This window comes from Biomphalaria glabrata, chromosome 8, assembly GCF_947242115.1.
Source record: "Biomphalaria glabrata chromosome 8, xgBioGlab47.1, whole genome shotgun sequence".
NCBI lineage: Eukaryota > Metazoa > Mollusca > Gastropoda > Planorbidae > Biomphalaria > Biomphalaria glabrata.
This window is the reverse complement of record NC_074718.1, coordinates 478,154-498,943: the sequence shown is the minus strand read 5'-3', so window position 1 is coordinate 498,943 and position 20,790 is coordinate 478,154. Positions and strand designations below refer to the sequence as shown.

Here is a 20,790-nt window from a genome sequence, read left to right as displayed (position 1 = left end):
TCAACATTACTTACATGTACACTGCACTTGTTTGATATTCTTGTCAAATGTTTGACATGTTTTGAATGTTTCTTGAGAACTGAAGAGAATCTACTTCCTTGACCAAATGTCCAGCAGAATAAATGTCATCAGGCAAGATATGAGCATCAAGATGACCACACACAGTCCAGCACACATATCACATGACCAGGCAGCCATCCATTCTTATGAGAAGACAAAGTCTTAGTGTAGTGACCTCTTTTGCTTGAATTTTTTCTTGTAACTTAGTGCACAAAATAATTGAGAACTGAAATGACTTCAACAAAATATGAAAATCTAGGAGACAAAAAAATGTTAAGTAGAGGAAAAATGACAATTATAATACACATTTTGTTAATGTTTTATTTCATGTCAGTTCTCTGCAATTCTATAGAATTTGAAGAGTTAGAGCATGAATAAGATGATAATTCCCCTCTCGCTTTTCAAGTTAGTTGTTAGTAACACCAGGTTAGTAGCAACAAAATCATGTAGAAATAGACATGGCTTTATTTAATTTAGTCTGACTGTTGTTGACTTGTAGCACCAAACTGCTGGTAGGCAACTAAACTGTTGAAGGCATAATATATCTTAGCAAATAAGAACTTGAACAACTTCCTAGTGAACGAAACTAAATATAACATTTATAATACTTGTGATCACATGAAATAAATGTAGTAGAGACTTAAGTAATAAAATTTCTTACAATCTAACTCACTACAATAACACAACCTTTCAGTCTTACATTCTGGAGTCGTCTCCCCTAAGACCAAGTGACGACAATGCCACTTTTGCATCATTCACATCCAATCTCTAACCTCTTTCCACAGTCACCATAAAAACACACACACACCCACTCCATAACACTTCTGCTAGTCCAACATTCTTTCACTGAATCAAGCCACAAGCATCCTACTTGTCCATATGTTAGACTTTGCAAAGACCATGTTTTTAATCATACTAGTTACATTTAGCAGACACTCTGGCACATATTGGAAATAATAGTGCAAATATTATGACTAATCAAGCTTTAAAAAACTCTAAATTAGATTCTTATTTCTGTACCTTGATATCTGTCAACAAAAACAACTGATACATTTGAACCTAAGGAAGAACAAAAAGAATCTGAAATATAAAGTTGTGTAACAAAAACTTGAGGAGTTCAAGGTAACAAAACTTAATACATAGATATAAATTCCAGATATAGGCGAGAACCTAAAAAATTGGAATTTAATTTTGTAGCTTGATATCTGTTAACAAAAAATTAAACTTCAGTAAAAAGAAGTGTGATTAAACATTTCAAATATATAAATTCATATGTTGCTAATGACACTGAAAAAAAAAGTGTTTCTGGGAGTAATAAACAGGACTACACATTTGTAAAAACACTGCAGATTATGTATAATATATAATAACCATAATCATATATATTTATTTATAACGGTAATCAAAACTAACATAATATAATATAGTATAATATAAAGAGAGAGAGAGAGAGTTGAATGAATACTTGATGTGCCCCAACAGTTAATAGGACACTTGAGGTGCCACATAAGTTAAAAAGACAAGCAGTAGTTAGGACACTTGTGGTGCCCCAACAACTGATAGGACACACATGAGGTGAACAACAGTTGGTATGATGGATGAGGTGCCCAACAATTGATAGGACAGAGTGCCCCAACAATAAGACCATTGAGTTGTTAGGATGAATGAGATGCCCCATGATAGGATACTTTAGGTACCCCAACAGTTAATAGGAGACTTGTGGTGACCTAACAGTTGGTAGGAAAGAAGAGGTGCCTTACCAACTGATAGGATATTGAGGTGCCCCAACAGTTATAAGGACATTTGAGGTGCCTAAAAAGGTGCCCTACCAAACAATAGGACAAGAGGTGCCCTACAAATTGATAGGACACTAGAGGTGCTCTACCAATTGATAGGATGCTTGAGGTGCCCTACCAATTGATAGGATATTGAGGTGCCCCAACAGTTATAAGGACATTTGAGGTGCCTAAAAAGGTGTTGAAAAACTTGTGGTGCCCCAACAGCTGATTGGACAGACTTGAGGTGGACAACAGTTGGTATGATCGATGAGGTGCCTAACAATTGATAGGAAATTTGGAATGCCCAAACAATTGATAGAACACTTGGAGTGCCCAAAAATAAGAATATTGAAGTGCCCAACAGTTGTTAGGATAAATGAGATGCCCCAACAAATGATAGGACATTTGAAGTGCTTCAACAATAGATACAATACCTAAGGTGCCTCTAGAGTTAAAAGGATATTTGAGGTGCCCAAACAGTCGTTAGGACACTTGTGGTGCCCCAATAACTGACAGGACACACTTGAGGTGCCCAACAGTTGGTATGAGGGATGAAGTATTCCAACAATTGATGACCATATAGGTGCCCAACAGTTGGAAGGTATTGATATTTTGTTTTTTTGGCACATCAGCACAATTAAGGCTATGTCATGCCCATAATCCCTCAAGGGTTATTCCCCCTTCATAGCTCAAGAGCTAAGTTTTATACGGTTGGGTCATTAAAAACAAGATTCATTCACACCTCAGATGGTGAAAATAGTAAAAATTTACATAAATTAATAAAAATCTATTTTAAATATTACATATTTACAATTGCTTTACCCTATCACAAATCAAACACTGGTAGACAGTTGAAGGATGAAAAAGGTGCCGTAAAAATTGACCAGACACTTCAGTTGCACCAACAATTAATTAGTAGATAGTATATTGAAGTTGGACAGTGATTGTAAATTTTAACACAGGCAGACAATATTTTTATGCCAATGTATATAATATATCTCATCAAGTAATAGTCAGTAATTTTGTGCAGTACAAGTATATATATTGCATTGAAGTTGAACTGTAATTGTAAAATTTAACCCAGGCAGACACTACATTTGTGTATATTATATATCTCATTAGTAAATAGTATGTAAACACTCATAGACAGATGAAGTCAATATTTTTATGCCAATGTATATAATATATCTCATCAAGTAATAGTCAGTAATTTTGTGCAGTACAAGTATATATATTGCATTGAAGTTGAACTGTAATTGTAAAATTTAACCCAGGCAGACAGTACATTTGTGTATATTATATATCTCATTAGTAAATAGTATGTAAACACTCGTAGACAGATGAAGTCAATAATTTTATGCCAATGTATATTATATATCTCATCAAGTAACAGTCAGTAATTTTGTGCAGTACAAGTATATATATTGCATTGAAGTTGAAGTGTAATTGTAAATTTTGACACAGGCAGACAGTACATTTGTGTATATTATATATCTCATTAGTAAATAGTATGTAAACACTCGTAGACAGTTGAAGGATGAAAAAGTGCACAAAAAAATCAACCAGACACTTCAGGTGCACCAACAATTAATTAGTAAATAGTATATTGAAGTTGGACAGTGATTGTAAATTTTGACATAGGCAGACAATATTTTTATGCCAATGTATATTATATATCTCATCAAGTAATAGTCAGTAATTTTGTGCAGTACAAGTATATATATTGCATTGAAGTTGAACTGTAATTGTAAATTTTGACACAGGCAAACAGTACATTTGTGTATATTATATATCTCATTAGTAAATAGTATGTAAACACTCATAGACAGATGAAGTCAATATTTTTATGCCAATGTATATAATATATCTCATCAAGTAATAGTCAGTAATTTTGTGCAGTACAAGTATATATATTGCATTGAAGTTGAACTGTAATTGTAAAATTTAACCCAGGCAGACACTACATTTGTGTATATTATATATCTCATTAGTAAATAGTATGTAAACACTCATAGACAAATGAAGTCAATATTTTTATGCCAATGTATATAATATATCTCATCAAGTAATAGTCAGTAATTTTGTGCAGTACAAGTATATATATTGCATTGAAGTTGAACTGTAATTGTAAAATTTAACCCAGGCAGACAGTACATTTGTGTATATTATATATCTCATTAGTAAATAGTATGTAAACACTCGTAGACAGATGAAGTCAATAATTTTATGCCAATGTATATTATATATCTCATCAAGTAACAGTCAGTAATTTTGTGCAGTACAAGTATATATATTGCATTGAAGTTGAACTGTAATTGTAAATTTTGACACAGGTAGACAGTACATTTGTGTATATTATATATCTCATTAGTAAATAGTATGTAAACACTCGTAGACAGTTGAAGGATGAAAAAGTGCCCAAAAAAATCAACCAGACACTTCAGGTGCACCAACAATTAATTAGTAAATAGTATATTGAAGTTGGACAGTGATTGTAAATTTTGACATAGGCAGACAATATTTTTATGCCAATGTATATTATATATCTCATCAAGTAATAGTCAGTAATTTTGTGCAGTACAAGTATATATATTGCATTGAAGTTGAACTGTAATTGTAAAATTTAACCCAGGCAGACAGTACATTTGTGTATATTATATATTTCATTAGTAAATAGTATGTAAACACTCCTAGACAGATGAAGTCAATAATTTTATGCCAATGTATATTATATATCTCATCAAGTAACAGTCAGTAATTTTGTGCAGTACAAGTATATATATTGCATTGAAGTTGAACTGTTATTGTAAATTTTGACACAGGCAAACAGTACATTTGTGTATATTATATATCTCATTAGTAAATAGTATGTAAACACTCGTAGACAGTTGAAGGATGAAAAAGTGCCCCAAAAAATCAACCAGACACTTCAGGTGCACCAACAATTAATTAGTAAATAGTATATTGAAGTTGGACAGTGATTGTAAATTTTGACACAGGCAGACAATATTTTTATGCCAATGTATATTATATATCTCATCAAGTAATAGTCAGTAATTTTGTGCAGTACAAGTATATATATTGCATTGAAGTTGAACTGTAATTGTAAAATTTAACCCAGGCAGACACTACATTTGTGTATATTATATATCTCATTAGTAAATAGTATGTAAACACTCCTAGACAGTTGAAGGATGAAAAAGGTGCCCCAAAAATCGACCAGACACTTCAGGTGCACCAACAATTAATTAGTAAATAGTATATTGAAGTTGGACAGTGTAAATTTTGACACAGGCAGACAATATTTTATGCCAATGTATATTATATATCTCATCAAGTAATAGTCAGTAATTTTGTGCAGTACAAGTATATATATTGCATTGAAGTTGATTTGTAATTGTAAATTTTGACACAGGCAGACAGTAAATTTGTGTATATTATATATCTCATTAGTAAATAGTATGTAAACACTCGTAGACAGTTGAAGGATGAAAAAGGTGCCCCAAAAATCGACCAGACACTTCAGGTGCTTGTAAATTTTGACACAGGCAGACAATATTTTTATGCCAATGTATATTATATATCTCATCAAGTAATACTCAGTAATTTTGTGCAGTACAAATATATATATTGCATTGAAGTTGAACTGTAATTGTAAATTTTGACACAGGCAGACATTATATTTGTGTATATTATATATCTCATCAAATAATAGTAATTTTGTGCAGTACAAGTATATAAAATTGTATTGAAGTTGGACAGTAATTGTAAATTTGGACACAGGCAGTAATTTTGTGCCGATGTATATTATACATCTCAAGTAATAGTCAGTAATTTTGTGCAGTAAAAGTATATATATTTATATATACATTCTATTGAAGTTGGACAGTGAAAAGATTAAGAAGCACTCTTCAAAGTGATGAGCTATATCAGTGCTAGTATTCAATGACATTACAGGAAGATAGTCAGTATTGAAATATATTACTGATAATTTTGATTTTCATTTTTAATTTTTATGTTCTATATTTAGAAAGCTGTTGACAGTATTGTTCTTGTCAAAATTTGGTATCACTGATATTGTGTCCTTGTTAAATTTTGTCTTTTTTCAATGTGTAAAAAAAATATATATATATGATCAGAACATAAGGTTTTAGAGGTTGCAGATTTAACACTAGTAGATTTTTGTGTTTAGACTATTGTTTATTTTAATGTTTACATTGTATTAATATTGTGCACAATTTCTTGGGGTCTTTAAGTCATTTTTATTTATATTTGTAAGTATATGTAGTATTTCTTGAAAATTTTCTGTCTTTTTTTCCTGCTGTGCTTGTTTGTTTTTATATATTGACCAAATCTTGCTTTTGGAACAGGATGTGCTTTAGGGTAAGAGAGTGAGGTCAATGTGTTGCTCGAATCCTCCTCAATTTAATCAAAGTTTTCAGTGCACTGAGTCATCATCATATCATCATTTATATAATTGTAACATTTTGGTATAAACTTTGTTACATTTTTTTTTTACATTATAATATTTTATTAATTTTGTTTTCTCTTTCTATATGACCAAATAATATATTGTAAAAACATAATAATTGATTATGACATTGATTATTAGATTGTTGACAATTTAGTGTGTTATGTTAATCACAATAGTATTGGCTTGATAATATTGTAAGTGATTGTAAACTATAAAAGATATTAGATATCATTATTATCTATAAAAAAGTATAGAATGCCATTGTACTTTTGATAAGTATTAATAGATACATGGATGGATATACTAAACTAAAGAAAGTTGCTGAATCGTTTGGTCTTAAAGATGAAGAAAAGAAAGATGTTTTGACATAAATGGAAAGGAAAGAAAATCAAGTTGATATTGAAATAGTTGGCGAGAGCACAAAGAGAAGAGAGAAATGCAACTAGATGCTGAAATAAATTAAAAGGATGCAAAACCAGACAAAGAATCAGAAATTAAAAAAAAAACAACTGAAAAATAAAAGCTGCAATTCAAAACAAGGGAGACAAAACAGAAACTACCAAGCGTGAACATATAGAGAATATTTACAAAGCACAAAGAGAAGAGAGAAATGCAACTAGATGCTGAAAGAAATTAAAAGGATGCAAACCAGACAAAGAATCAGAAATTAAAAAAAAAAACAACTGAAAAATAAAAGCTGCAATTCAAAACAAGGGAGACAAAACAGAAACTACCAAGCATGAACATAAAGAGAATATTTATAGGCAAAAAATGAGGGACCTTATGAAACTGATGAAATAAATAGTTATTTTCAGACTATCTGTAAAACTTGCAATTACAATGAAGATACTTGTTCTAATATATTCATCTGTAAACTAAGTGGCAAGACTGTGAGTGTTATTAACTCATTAATAGAAGAACAAAGAAAGAAATGCATCCTGTTAAAAGCAATATTATTGGAATCTAGATCACCAAAGAGAAATTTATTATCAACATCAAAGACAAGAATCTAATTCTCCAAACTATAATGTACCAAGAAATAAATAGATAAGGAATCGAAAATCAGAATAGGTAACAAAGTAATAATGTTAATATAAATGAAGTTCAAGCAACAGTGTATAATATTGAACTAGAACTATAATTTCTTCCAACATATGTTAATGGTGTACTAGTGAAATATACCACAGTCATTACAAATGATAAACGTGTTACACAAGATACTATGACAGGTATAACTAAGAACATATGACAGGCTTAACTAAGATAATATGACATGTAAAACTAAGAAAAAATGACAGGTAATACTATGAAAATATGACAGGTAAAACTAGAACTTATGACAGGTAAAACTAAGAAAAAAATGACAGGAAAAACTAAGAAAATTGGACAAGTAAAACTAAGAAAATATGAAAGGCATAACAAAGAAAATATGACATGTTAAACTAAGAAAATATGACAGGTAAAACTAAGAAAATATGACAGGTAAATATAAGATGAATTTCTTTATTAAGCACTCAAAGAATGATTTCACTGGGAATTGCAAATATATTTTGATCACCACATTAAATGCAGAGGTCAAAGACAAGCTAATTATCACACATTTGTTGTTATATTTATTGTTACAAACGTTCAATGGAATATAGATGAAGACATCTAACACAGTTATACATCCGTATGAATTTCTTTTTTAAGCACTCAAAGAATGATTTCACTGGGAATTGCAAACACATTTTGATAACCACATTAAGTGCAGAGGTCAAAGACCTGCTAATTAATACACATTTGTTGTTATATTTATTGTTACAAACGTTCAGTCGGAATATAAATGAAGACGTCTAACACAGTTATACATCCGTATGAATTTCTTTTTAGGCACTCAAAGAATGATTTCACTGGGAATTGCAAACACATTTTAATCACCACATTAAGTGCAGAGGTCAAAGACCTGCTAATTATCACACATTTGTTGTTATATTTATTGTTACAAACGTTCAATTGGAATATAAATGAAGACGTCTAACACAGTTATACATCCGTATGAATTTCCTTTTCTAAGCACTCAAAGAATGATTTCACTGGGAATTGCAAATACATTTTGATCACCACATTAAGTGCAGAGGTCAAAGACCTGCTAATTAGCACATATTTGTACACAAATGTTTGTAGATATCCTCATTACAATTCAATAAAGTTGTTACAAAACCTCACTGGTTACATCACTTCACAGTGTCTCAATGGATAGGGTAGAGATGAGCGTGATACAAACGACAATCCCAACTGTTCCTGCACAATCATCATATATCTGATGGCTTATATTTTCATCCTTTTTTTTTTAACTCTTGTTTTGCAAACGTGCATCAGTTGAATAGTTGGAGCCCAATAAAAAGTTTCAGGCTTGCTTTTTTCACTGACTCCTGTTTTGAGCTTGTTGACCTACAGCTTCATTTTGATGAACTGACTGTAACAATATTTTTGATGACGTCGTGTTCAAGCTATTGAAGGTGGTCTACAAGCATCCGGTTTGAGGGCTGAATCAGCCTCACAAACTTCGCACTCAACTAATGTCGAGTGAGTTGAATCAGCGTCAAAGCTTGCACTCAACTAATTATGTCCCAACTATTATTTAACTGAGCCAAAATAACCGGTTATTTTACAAACTCATTCTTCTTTGTTGTTTTTTTGAATGCCTTTTAACATTCCAAGTTATGATGATGCTTTGTCCAAGGCATTGTAGCACGTGAAAAAATGCAAAACAAGAAAAAGGATGTGCACTGTTGGGTTGTCTACAAATGCACAGACATAACCAACAATTTCGTCTTGGATCAACAATTCAATTGATGACAATATTACTACATCTAGTCCTCAGCTAAAAATCCTCAATTTTTCAAAAATGAATACAATTTCCTTTCCTATAAGTACGAAGATGGTCATGGAGACCGATCTTCTTTGAAAAAAAATCCTCAACTACATCCTTTAAACATGAAGATGGCTAAAGAGCCCAGTCTTCACTTTTAAAATTCCTCCATTAATCATTCCTATGAACACAAAGATGGCTAAGGAGTCCAGTCTTCGCTTTTAAAATTCCTCCATTAATCATTCCTATGAACACGAAGATGGCTAAGGAGTCCAGTCTTCGCTTTTAAAAGTCCTCCATTAATCATTCCTATAAACACGAAGATGGCTAAAGAGTCCAGTCTTCGCTTTTGAAAAGTCCTAAGCTAAACATAGTAATGTCATCAATTAAATGTGTTTTCTCCGCAACTATTTAGTTGGTCTGCAAGTGCAAATGTTGATTAGTGTGCGCTGCATCACGAGCGGCGATATTTCCTTTGATGGACACGTTCATATGTTCCTTGAGTGTGACTTAATTATTGATTTTTACAAACGTTCAATCTGAATATAAATGAAGACGTCTAACACAGTTATACATCCGTATGAATTTCTTTTTTAAGCACTCAAAGAATGATTTCACTGGGAATTGCAAACACATTTTGATCACCACATTAAGTGCAGAGGTCAAAGACCTGCTAATTAGCACACATTTGTACACAAATGTTTGTAGATATCCTCATTACAATTCAATAAAGTTGTTACAAAACCTCACTGGTTACATCACTTCACAGTGTCTCAATGGATAGGGTAGAGATGAGCGTGATACAAACGACAATCCCAACTGTTCCTGCACAATCATCATATATCTGATGGCTTATATTTTCATCCTTTTTTTTTTAACTCTTGTTTTGCAAACGTGCATCAGTTGAATAGTTGGAGCCCAATAAAAAGTTTCAGGCTTGCTTTTTTCACTGACTCCTGTTTTGAGCTTGTTGACCTACAGCTTCATTTTGATGAACTGACTGTAACAATATTTTTGATGACGTCGTGTTCAAGCTATTGAAGGTGGTCTACAAGCATCCGGTTTGAGGGCTGAATCAGCCTCACAAACTTCGCACTCAACTAATGTCGAGTGAGTTGAATCAGCGTCAAAGCTTGCACTCAACTAATTATGTCCCAACTATTATTCAACTGAGCCGAAATAACCGGTTATTTTACAAACTCATTCTTCTTTGTTGTTTTTTTGAATGCCTTTTAACATTCCAAGTTATGATGATGCTTTGTCCAAGGCATTGTAGCACGTGAAAAAATGCAAAACAAGAAAAAGGATGTGCACTGTTGGGTTGTCTACAAATGCACAGACATAACCAACAATTTCGTCTTGGATCAACAATTCAATTGATGACAATATTACTACATCTAGTCCTCAGCTAAAAATCCTCAATTTTTCAAAAATGAATACAATTTCCTTTCCTATAAGTACGAAGATGGTCATGGAGACCGATCTTCTTTGAAAAAAAATCCTCAACTACATCCTTTAAACATGAAGATGGCTAAAGAGCCCAGTCTTCACTTTTAAAATTCCTCCATTAATCATTCCTATGAACACAAAGATGGCTAAGGAGTCCAGTCTTCGCTTTTAAAATTCCTCCATTAATCATTCCTATGAACACGAAGATGGCTAAGGAGTCCAGTCTTCGCTTTTAAAAGTCCTCCATTAATCATTCCTATAAACACGAAGATGGCTAAAGAGTCCAGTCTTCGCTTTTGAAAAGTCCTAAGCTAAACATAGTAATGTCATCAATTAAATGTGTTTTCTCCGCAACTATTTAGTTGGTCTGCAAGTGCAAATGTTGATTAGTGTGCGCTGCATCACGAGCGGCGATATTTCCTTTGATGGACACGTTCATATGTTCCTTGAGTGTGACTTAATTATTGATTTTTACAAACGTTCAATCAGAATATAAATGAAGACGTCTAACACAGTTATACATCCGTATGAATTTCCTTTTCTAAGCACTCAAAGAATGATTTCACTGGGAATTGCAAATACATTTTGATCACCACATTAAGTGCAGAGGTCAAAGACCTGCTAATTAGCACATATTTGTACACAAATGTTTGTAGATATCCTCATTACAATTCAATAAAGTTGTTACAAAACCTCACTGGTTACATCACTTCACAGTGTCTCAATGGATAGGGTAGAGATGAGCGTGATACAAACGACAATCCCAACTGTTCCTGCACAATCATCATATATCTGATGGCTTATATTTTCATCCTTTTTTTTTTAACTTTTGTTTTGCAAACGTGCATCAGTTGAATAGTTGGAGCCCAATAAAAAGTTTCAGGCTTGCTTTTTTCACTGACTCCTGTTTTGAGCTTGTTGACCTACAGCTTCATTTTGATGAACTGACTGTAACAATATTTTTGATGACGTCGTGTTCAAGCTATTGAAGGTGGTCTACAAGCATCCGGTTTGAGGGCTGAATCAGCCTCACAAACTTCGCACTCAACTAATGTCGAGTGAGTTGAATCAGCGTCAAAGCTTGCACTCAACTAATTATGTCCCAACTATTATTCAACTGAGCCGAAATAACCGGTTATTTTACAAACTCATTCTTCTTTGTTGTTTTTTTGAATGCCTTTTAACATTCCAAGTTATGATGATGCTTTGTCCAAGGCATTGTAGCACGTGAAAAAATGCAAAACAAGAAAAAGGATGTGCACTGTTGGGTTGTCTACAAATGCACAGACATAACCAACAATTTCGTCTTGGATCAACAATTCAATTGATGACAATATTACTACATCTAGTCCTCAGCTAAAAATCCTCAATTTTTCAAAAATGAATACAATATCCTTTCCTATAAGTACGAAGATGGTCATGGAGACCGATCTTCTTTGAAAAAAAATCCTCAACTACATCCTTTAAACATGAAGATGGCTAAAGAGCCCAGTCTTCACTTTTAAAATTCCTCCATTAATCATTCCTATGAACACAAAGATGGCTAAGGAGTCCAGTCTTCGCTTTTAAAATTCCTCCATTAATCATTCCTATGAACACGAAGATGGCTAAGGAGTCCAGTCTTCGCTTTTAAAAGTCCTCCATTAATCATTCCTATAAACACGAAGATGGCTAAAGAGTCCAGTCTTCGCTTTTGAAAAGTCCTAAGCTAAACATAGTAATGTCATCAATTAAATGTGTTTTCTCCGCAACTATTTAGTTGGTCTGCAAGTGCAAATGTTGATTAGTGTGCGCTGCATCACGAGCGGCGATATTTCCTTTGATGGACACGTTCATATGTTCCTTGAGTGTGACTTAATTATTGATTTTTACAAACGTTCAATCGGAATATAAATGAAGACGTCTAACACAGTTATACATACGTATGAATTTCTTTTTTAAGCACTCAAAGAATGATTTCACTGGGAATTGCAAACACATTTTGATCACCACATTAAGTGCAGAGGTCAAAGACCTGCTAATTAGCACACATTTGTACACAAATGTTTGTAGATATCCTCATTACAATTCAATAAAGTTGTTACAAAACCTCACTGGTTACATCACTTCACAGTGTCTCAATGGATAGGGTAGAGATGAGCGTGATACAAACGACAATCCCAACTGTTCCTGCACAATCATCATATATCTGATGGCTTATATTTTCATCCTTTTTTTTTTAACTCTTGTTTTGCAAACGTGCATCAGTTGAATAGTTGGAGCCCAATAAAAAGTTTCAGGCTTGCTTTTTTCACTGACTCCTGTTTTGAGCTTGTTGACCTACAGCTTCATTTTGATGAACTGACTGTAACAATATTTTTGATGACGTCGTGTTCAAGCTATTGAAGGTGGTCTACAAGCATCCGGTTTGAGGGCTGAATCAGCCTCACAAACTTCGCACTCAACTAATGTCGAGTGAGTTGAATCAGCGTCAAAGCTTGCACTCAACTAATTATGTCCCAACTATTATTCAACTGAGCCGAAATAACCGGTTATTTTACAAACTCATTCTTCTTTGTTGTTTTTTTGAATGCCTTTTAACATTCCAAGTTATGATGATGCTTTGTCCAAGGCATTGTAGCACGTGAAAAAATGCAAAACAAGAAAAAGGATGTGCACTGTTGGGTTGTCTACAAATGCACAGACATAACCAACAATTTCGTCTTGGATCAACAATTCAATTGATGACAATATTACTACATCTAGTCCTCAGCTAAAAATCCTCAATTTTTCAAAAATGAATACAATATCCTTTCCTATAAGTACGAAGATGGTCATGGAGACCGATCTTCTTTGAAAAAAAATCCTCAACTACATCCTTTAAACATGAAGATGGCTAAAGAGCCCAGTCTTCACTTTTAAAATTCCTCCATTAATCATTCCTATGAACACAAAGATGGCTAAGGAGTCCAGTCTTCGCTTTTAAAATTCCTCCATTAATCATTCCTATGAACACGAAGATGGCTAAGGAGTCCAGTCTTCGCTTTTAAAAGTCCTCCATTAATCATTCCTATAAACACGAAGATGGCTAAAGAGTCCAGTCTTCGCTTTTGAAAAGTCCTAAGCTAAACATAGTAATGTCATCAATTAAATGTGTTTTCTCCGCAACTATTTAGTTGGTCTGCAAGTGCAAATGTTGATTAGTGTGCGCTGCATCACGAGCGGCGATATTTCCTTTGATGGACACGTTAATATGTTCCTTGAGTGTGACTTAATTATTGATTTTTACAAACGTTCAATCGGAATATAAATGAAGACGTCTAACACAGTTATACATCCGTATGAATTTCTTTTTTAAGCACTCAAAGAATGATTTCACTGGGAATTGCAAACACATTTTGATCACCACATTAAGTGCAGAGGTCAAAGACCTGCTAATTAGCACACATTTGTACACAAATGTATGTAGATATCCTCATTACAATTCAATAAAGTTGTTACAAAACCTCACTGGTTACATCACTTCAGTGTCTCAATGGATAGGGTAGAGATGAGCGTGATACAAACGACAATCCCAACTGTTCCTGCACAATCATCATATATCTGATGGCTTATATTTTCATCCTTTTTTTTTTAACTCTTGTTTTGCAAACGTGCATCAGTTGAATAGTTGGAGCCCAATAAAAAGTTTCAGGCTTGCTTTTTTCACTGACTCCTGTTTTGAGCTTGTTGACCTACAGCTTCATTTTGATGAACTGACTGTAACAATATTTTTGATGACGTCGTGTTCAAGCTATTGAAGGTGGTCTACAAGCATCCGGTTTGAGGGCTGAATCAGCCTCACAAACTTCGCACTCAACTAATGTCGAGTGAGTTGAATCAGCGTCAAAGCTTGCACTCAACTAATTATGTCCCAACTATTATTCAACTGAGCCGAAATAACCGGTTATTTTACAAACTCATTCTTCTTTGTTGTTTTTTTGAATGCCTTTTAACATTCCAAGTTATGATGATGCTTTGTCCAAGGCATTGTAGCACATGAAAAAATGCAAAACAAGAAAAAGGATGTGCACTGTTGGGTTGTCTACAAATGCACAGACATAACCAACAATTTCGTCTTGGATCAACAATTCAATTGATGACAATATTACTACATCTAGTCCTCAGCTAAAAATCCTCAATTTTTCAAAAATGAATACAATTTCCTTTCCTATAAGTACGAAGATGGTCATGGAGACCGATCTTCTTTGAAAAAAAATCCTCAACTACATCCTTTAAACATGAAGATGGCTAAAGAGCCCAGTCTTCACTTTTAAAATTCCTCCATTAATCATTCCTATGAACACAAAGATGGCTAAGGAGTCCAGTCTTCGCTTTTAAAATTCCTCCATTAATCATTCCTATGAACATGAAGATGGCTAAGGAGTCCAGTCTTCGCTTTTAAAAGTCCTCCATTAATCATTCCTATAAACACGAAGATGGCTAAAGAGTCCAGTCTTCGCTTTTGAAAAGTCCTAAGCTAAACATAGTAATGTCATCAATTAAATGTGTTTTCTCCGCAACTATTTAGTTGGTCTGCAAGTGCAAATGTTGATTAGTGTGCGCTGCATCACGAGCGGCGATATTTCCTTTGATGGACACGTTAATATGTTCCTTGAGTGTGACTTAATTATTGATTTTTACAAACGTTCAATCGGAATATAAATGAAGACGTCTAACACAGTTATACATCCGTATGAATTTCTTTTTTAAGCACTCAAAGAATGATTTCACTGGGAATTGCAAACACATTTTGATCACCACATTAAGTGCAGAGGTCAAAGACCTGCTAATTAGCACACATTTGTACACAAATGTATGTAGATATCCTCATTACAATTCAATAAAGTTGTTACAAAACCTCACTGGTTACATCACTTCAGTGTCTCAATGGATAGGGTAGAGATGAGCGTGATACAAACGACAATCCCAACTGTTCCTGCACAATCATCATATATCTGATGGCTTATATTTTCATCCTTTTTTTTTTAACTCTTGTTTTGCAAACGTGCATCAGTTGAATAGTTGGAGCCCAATAAAAAGTTTCAGGCTTGCTTTTTTCACTGACTCCTGTTTTGAGCTTGTTGACCTACAGCTTCATTTTGATGAACTGACTGTAACAATATTTTTGATGACGTCGTGTTCAAGCTATTGAAGGTGGTCTACAAGCATCCGGTTTGAGGGCTGAATCAGCCTCACAAACTTCGCACTCAACTAATGTCGAGTGAGTTGAATCAGCGTCAAAGCTTGCACTCAACTAATTATGTCCCAACTATTATTCAACTGAGCCGAAATAACCGGTTATTTTACAAACTCATTCTTCTTTGTTGTTTTTTTGAATGCCTTTTAACATTCCAAGTTATGATGATGCTTTGTCCAAGGCATTGTAGCACATGAAAAAATGCAAAACAAGAAAAAGGATGTGCACTGTTGGGTTGTCTACAAATGCACAGACATAACCAACAATTTCGTCTTGGATCAACAATTCAATTGATGACAATATTACTACATCTAGTCCTCAGCTAAAAATCCTCAATTTTTCAAAAATGAATACAATTTCCTTTCCTATAAGTACGAAGATGGTCATGGAGACCGATCTTCTTTGAAAAACAATCCTCAACTACATCCTTTAAACATGAAGATGGCTAAAGAGCCCAGTCTTCACTTTTAAAATTCCTCCATTAATCATTCCTATGAACACAAAGATGGCTAAGGAGTCCAGTCTTCGCTTTTAAAATTCCTCCATTAATCATTCCTATGAACATGAAGATGGCTAAGGAGTCCAGTCTTCGCTTTTAAAAGTCCTCCATTAATCATTCCTATAAACACGAAGATGGCTAAAGAGTCCAGTCTTCGCTTTTGAAAAGTCCTAAGCTAAACATAGTAATGTCATCAATTAAATGTGTTTTCTCCGCAACTATTTAGTTGGTCTGCAAGTGCAAATGTTGATTAGTGTGCGCTGCATCACGAGCGGCGATATTTCCTTTGATGGACACGTTAATATGTTCCTTGAGTGTGACTTAATTATTGATTTTTACAAACGTTCAATCGGAATATAAATGAAGACGTCTAACACAGTTATACATCCGTATGAATTTCTTTTTTAAGCACTCAAAGAATGATTTCACTGGGAATTGCAAACACATTTTGATCACCACATTAAGTGCAGAGGTCAAAGACCTGCTAATTAGCACACATTTGTACACAAATGTATGTAGATATCCTCATTACAATTCAATAAAGTTGTTACAAAACCTCACTGGTTACATCACTTCAGTGTCTCAATGGATAGGGTAGAGATGAGCGTGATACAAACGACAATCCCAACTGTTCCTGCACAATCATCATATATCTGATGGCTTATATTTTCATCCTTTTTTTTTTAACTCTTGTTTTGCAAACGTGCATCAGTTGAATAGTTGGAGCCCAATAAAAAGTTTCAGGCTTGCTTTTTTCACTGACTCCTGTTTTGAGCTTGTTGACCTACAGCTTCATTTTGATGAACTGACTGTAACAATATTTTTGATGACGTCGTGTTCAAGCTATTGAAGGTGGTCTACAAGCATCCGGTTTGAGGGCTGAATCAGCCTCACAAACTTCGCACTCAACTAATGTCGAGTGAGTTGAATCAGCGTCAAAGCTTGCACTCAACTAATTATGTCCCAACTATTATTCAACTGAGCCGAAATAACCGGTTATTTTACAAACTCATTCTTCTTTGTTGTTTTTTTGAATGCCTTTTAACATTCCAAGTTATGATGATGCTTTGTCCAAGGCATTGTAGCACATGAAAAAATGCAAAACAAGAAAAAGGATGTGCACTGTTGGGTTGTCTACAAATGCACAGACATAACCAACAATTTCGTCTTGGATCAACAATTCAATTGATGACAATATTACTACATCTAGTCCTCAGCTAAAAATCCTCAATTTTTCAAAAATGAATACAATTTCCTTTCCTATAAGTACGAAGATGGTCATGGAGACCGATCTTCTTTGAAAAAAAATCCTCAACTACATCCTTTAAACATGAAGATGGCTAAAGAGCCCAGTCTTCACTTTTAAAATTCCTCCATTAATCATTCCTATGAACACAAAGATGGCTAAGGAGTCCAGTCTTCGCTTTTAAAATTCCTCCATTAATCATTCCTATGAACATGAAGATGGCTAAGGAGTCCAGTCTTCGCTTTTAAAAGTCCTCCATTAATCATTCCTATAAACACGAAGATGGCTAAAGAGTCCAGTCTTCGCTTTTGAAAAGTCCTAAGCTAAACATAGTAATGTCATCAATTAAATGTGTTTTCTCCGCAACTATTTAGTTGGTCTGCAAGTGCAAATGTTGATTAGTGTGCGCTGCATCACGAGCGGCGATATTTCCTTTGATGGACACGTTCATATGTTCCTTGAGTGTGACTTAATTTTTGATTTTTACAAACGTTCAATCAGAATATAAATGAAGACGTCTAACACAGTTATACATCCGTATGAATTTCCTTTTCTAAGCACTCGAATGATTTCACTGGGAATTGCAAACACATTTTGATCACCACATTAAGTGCAGAGGTCAAAGACCTGCTAATTAGCACACATTTGTACACAAATGTTTGTAGATATCCTCATTACAATTCAATAAAGTTGTTACAAAACCTCACTGGTTACATCACTTCACAGTGTCTCAATGGATAGGGTAGAGATGAGCGTGATACAAACGACAATCCCAACTGTTCCTGCACAATCATCATATATCTGATGGCTTATATTTTCATCCTTTTTTTTTTAACTCTTGTTTTGCAAACGTGCATCAGTTGAATAGTTGGAGCCCAATAAAAAGTTTCAGGCTTGCTTTTTTCACTGACTCCTGTTTTGAGCTTGTTGACCTACAGCTTCATTTTGATGAACTGACTGTAACAATATTTTTGATGACGTCGTGTTCAAGCTATTGAAGGTGGTCTACAAGCATCCGGTTTGAGGGCTGAATCAGCCTCACAAACTTCGCACTCAACTAATGTCGAGTGAGTTGAATCAGCGTCAAAGCTTGCACTCAACTAATTATGTCCCAACTATTATTCAACTGAGCCGAAATAACCGGTTATTTTACAAACTCATTCTTCTTTGTTGTTTTTTTGAATGCCTTTTAACATTCCAAGTTATGATGATGCTTTGTCCAAGGCACTGTAGCACGTGAAAAAAATGCAAAACAAGAAAAAGGATGTGCACTGTTGGGTTGTCTACAAATGCACAGACATAACCAACAATTTCGTCTTGGATCAACAATTCAATTGATGACAATATTACTACATCTAGTCCTCAGCTAAAAATCCTCAATTTTTCAAAAATGAATACAATATCCTTTCCTATAAGTACGAAGATGGTCATGGAGACCGATCTTCTTTGAAAAAAAATCCTCAACTACATCCTTTAAACATGAAGATGGCTAAAGAGCCCAGTCTTCACTTTTAAAATTCCTCCATTAATCATTCCTATGAACACAAAGATGGCTAAGGAGTCCAGTCTTCGCTTTTAAAATTCCTCCATTAATCATTCCTATGAACACGAAGATGGCTAAGGAGTCCAGTCTTCGCTTTTAAAAGTCCTCCATTAATCATTCCTATAAACACGAAGATGGCTAAAGAGTCCAGTCTTCGCTTTTGAAAAGTCCTAAGCTAAACATAGTAATGTCATCAATTAAATGTGTTTTCTCCGCAACTATTTAGTTGGTCTGCAAGTGCAAATGTTGATTAGTGTGCGCTGCATCACGAGCGGCGATATTTCCTTTGATGGACACGTTCATATGTTCCTTGAGTGTGACTTAATTATTGATTTTTACAAACGTTCAATCTGAATATAAATGAAGACGTCTAACACAGTTATACATCCGTATGAATTTCTTTTTTAAGCACTCAAAGAATGATTTCACTGGGAATTGCAAACACATTTTGATCACCACATTAAGTGCAGAGGTCAAAGACCTGCTAATTATCACACATTTTTTGTTATATTTATTGTTACAAACGTTCAATTGGAATATAAATGAAGACGTCTAACACAGTTATACATCCGTATGAATTTCTTTTTTAAGCACTCAAAGAATGATTTCACTGTGAATTGCAAATACATCTAGATCACCAGATTAAGTGTAGAGTCTCAATGAATGAGAGATGAGTGTGATACAAATGACAATCCCAAATGTTCCTGCACAATTATATACATGTAATGGATTAAATCTTTTTTTTTTTACATTTGTTTTGCGAATGTGCATCAGTTGAATATCTGGAGCCAAATAAATAGATGCATCATGAGCGGCAACATTTCCTTTGGTGGAAACGTTCATACTGATTGTTCATTGAATGGGTTAGGGTTAGGATTTTTTGCATGCAATTGTATCACATGGAATAGTAGATTTTTGTTTTCACATTAACTCCCAACATGAAAATATAATGCACATTTTTCCACACCTTAGAAATGAAACATTTTAAGAGTATTCAAGTCAACTTAATATGTCATTATATTGCACATAATCACAAGAAACCATAAATGTTTTTTTTCACACTATCACACACTGAAGAATTGAAACAGTTTATTTAGTTAAAGATCTACATGAAGTCAAGTCAACTTGTTTATGCAATAGTACATATCACTGTGAATTGGAGATCCTTTTTTTTTGTCCAATTAAGTACTGGGGTGTTAAGACCATGCACATTAACACATAGTTGCTACAATAGTAACTTTAATCATCCCAATCTCCAGTAACTTGAATCATCCCAATCTCCAAGTGGCAAAGTGAAAGTTGATGGTGATTCACAACTTTTCATTTTTGTGTTTGAATTCCATATTTAGAATACATTACTATTGAATTAATCCAAATGACAAAGAATCCAATTCCATTATTTGTTGAAATATATTTACATTTATACAGTTGGAATTATTTCAGAGCAATGCAGTTTTTCTGAAAAATTTAATAGGAACATCCACATATTTTAACTGAAATTAAAATGGTATATCACTAAGTTTAACAAATGAAAATTCAGTTTACTTTCATAACTAGACACTACTAAAACAAATACAATACAGATTTCTTTAACTAGACAGGTGAACTTACAAGTTGTGTGTGAAGTGTTTGTGAAGTAATTACTGACATCATAATATACAAAACAAAT

General features: G+C 33.8%; 1 long non-coding RNA gene across 16 annotated transcripts in view; it reads right to left on the bottom strand.

Moving 5' to 3' along the window:
- Positions 1 to 20,790, bottom strand: part of LOC129927739 (uncharacterized) — a 29,081-nt gene that overhangs the window by 3,575 nt on the left and 4,716 nt on the right. For 7 of the 16 annotated variants that reach the window (XR_008779361.1, XR_008779351.1, XR_008779359.1 and 4 more), the window contains 2 exons: positions 1,081 to 1,140; positions 15 to 295 (listed from right to left, as the gene is read on the bottom strand). This is a non-coding gene — a long non-coding RNA (uncharacterized LOC129927739). Of the gene's footprint in view, positions 1 to 14; positions 296 to 334; positions 586 to 1,080; positions 1,141 to 19,719; positions 20,580 to 20,790 lie in introns of those variants that run through there. The other 9 variants (XR_008779352.1, XR_008779354.1, XR_008779349.1 and 6 more) reach the window with 9 other exon arrangements.